The sequence below is a fragment of the Camellia sinensis genome, chromosome 5 (assembly GCF_055761805.1).
Source record: "Camellia sinensis isolate YWXY chromosome 5, ASM5576180v1, whole genome shotgun sequence".
NCBI classification, from domain to species: domain Eukaryota; kingdom Viridiplantae; phylum Streptophyta; class Magnoliopsida; order Ericales; family Theaceae; genus Camellia; species Camellia sinensis.
Genome location: NC_138965.1, coordinates 181,090,013 through 181,092,510, shown reverse-complemented (window position 1 = coordinate 181,092,510; position 2,498 = coordinate 181,090,013). Strand labels below are relative to the sequence as shown.

Below are 2,498 nucleotides of genomic sequence, written 5' to 3'. Positions count from 1 at the left end.
GAATCAGATTACTTTCTAAATTACTTTCTATGAATTAGATTAGTTCTATGACATTTGTTTAACTTAGTTTCTTGGTCAGATTACTTTCTATGAATTGTGAAGATTAGTTCTATGATTAGTTCAAGGAAAATTTTAAGTTACTTTCTATGAATTGTGAATCAGATTAGTTCCCATGCATTAGGAAGATTTTAGATGGGATCAGATTACTTTCTATGCATTATGAATCAGATTTGTTCCAATTGTGAATCATGAAAATTTTAAATTACTTTCAAAGATGTCCAATTATGGCCAATTATAAGTTACTTTGTTCCATTATGAATCAGATTTGTCCATTATGTCCAATTATGTCCAATTTTAAGTTACTTTCAAAGATGTTCAATTATGTCCATTATGAATTAGATTTGTTCCAATTTTAAATTACTTTGTTCCAATTATGTCCACCATTCTGTAATTCATTATTTTTGGAATTAGGCCATGAATTGATACTTTCTTTTTTCTTTTCTTTTTGTGTGGTATGAACAATTGTGCTTTAGATGGAATATCAAGGAAATGCATATTTTAGCAACCTAATGAACAACGAGTTTGACCTTTATGCTTAGCCTCGTGACCATGCACGTGTATATGGTTCTTTGATTTTTGCAAAACTTAGTTGGTACTTATCATTTTTTTATGCTGAGATTCTGTGATGCAGATCAAGTGGACATGCCCAACTGCTCTTACTTGCCCAGTGGCTATACTTGGTGGATTCCCTCGCACTGCATGTAAGATTAAAGCTTAGATTTCTTCCAATGCTGAGATACTGATACAATTATCTAAAGTGCTTTTGTGGTTTCGTATTAGGGTTTGACGTTAGAGAACTTTCAGAAGATAGTCCTGATGATTTCGAAGGTTTAGACGCTTCAGTAGCGCATATTGCAAACTTGTTGTCAATAGAGCCTGCTGATAGTAAGTTTCTGCCTTGTTACTTCATTGATTATAGGCTACTAAATTACTTAATTTCCATGTGTTTAGTTAGTTGTTCATTTATCTATCGTGATAAAAAGTTTCATCAACTATCATGAATAAATTACCACCGTGTTGTTTAGGAATTCTATACTTTTTCATTTATTTATTTATTTTTGTATTAACTCATTTACAATTAAACTTGGCATCGGGGGTTTTAGTATGGGTGTTGCAACTGCCCTCTACTCTGCAACTTGTTTTGCCCAGGGAAAATATGGAAATGGGATCGATTACCCTGTTAACTTGAGGGCTATTGTTGGTCTAAGTGGTTGGCTTCCTAGTTCAAGGTATGAATGCAATATCTTCCTTCTCATTTCCTCTTTGTTCCACTGTTATATGTACTGTTTTCCCATGTTGAAAATAACCAATTTACCAAATAAAATAAGATTTGTATGAGATGATTCTAAAATATCTCATTTGATAGCTCCCTCTGGCCATATTTGGAATTGTTTTCAAACTAATATTATATTGAGTTCCAAGGTGACCAAAATAGCTAATAAGTTTTGTACAGTGTCATCTCAGGTAGGACTCACTCATTGTTGATTCATAAATTTTTTCGCAAGTAAAGATGTAATGTGTGCACCTTATAGTGCTCTTCAAAATATTACCATGCTTATTAGTTAACGGCAAGTTTATGCACCACGTTGAGGAACAAGATAGAAGGATCACAGGAGGCTGCAAGGCGTGCTGCATCTTTGCCCATTTTGCTCTGTCACGGAATCTGTATGTACATTGCATTTTGGACTCCCTTTTTTTAAATTTTTTTTTTCTTGGGAATGATAAAGTTCTTTTCTCACATGTTGTTCGACTTCATGCATATAGCTTCAAACTAGTGCGAACTAGCAAACTGTTGCTCTTAAAATTTGAGTCTTCAATTTGCTATTTTTTTGGTATTGGGACATCTGTAATTACCAGCTTGTTGTTCCTATTCACTGATAATTCATAGTTGGTAGAATTATATACATGAAAATTTTATTCTTGAGGATCCTTCTCAACCTCTCATTGGAAACCTACATGAGCATTAAAATCCCTTTAAAAATGCTCCGTTTGGTTTAGTTTTGAAATTATGATTTGAGTGTAAAGTTATGATTTAACTGTGAAATTGTGAGTTGAGTTTTTAAAAGAGAATATTTGTTTTGTTATGAGTTTTGAAAACACATAACCAAACACATAACTCGAAACTCCACACTATTTTCAAAACTCCACACTCAAATTGTAACCAAACGCATAACAAAAAAAATTAAAATATTTAAAAATATATTTATAAAATAAAATAAAATATTTATAAAAAATTATATTGTTAAATAAAAAATAATTTTTGTAAATTTTTTAATATTTTAAAAATATTTTAAAAAAAATATAGCACAAAAATGTATGAAATATAGTGCATATTAAAATAATAAATAAATATTTAAAATATAAAATATTTACCCTAAAAAAATAAAATTAAGAAAATTTTTATATGGTAATACAAACATTTTATACTAGTAATAATC

The 2,498-nt window shown here is 30.3% G+C and overlaps 1 long non-coding RNA gene across 1 annotated transcript; it reads left to right on the top strand.

Annotated features, from left to right (window-relative positions):
* Nucleotides 1-417: 417 nt before the first annotated feature.
* Nucleotides 418-2,129, top strand: LOC114315248 (uncharacterized). The gene is made up of 3 exons (XR_003647712.2): nt 418-761; nt 841-1,289; nt 1,514-2,129. It is a non-coding gene; the product is annotated as an uncharacterized LOC114315248 (long non-coding RNA).
* Nucleotides 2,130-2,498: the final 369 nt, after the last annotated feature.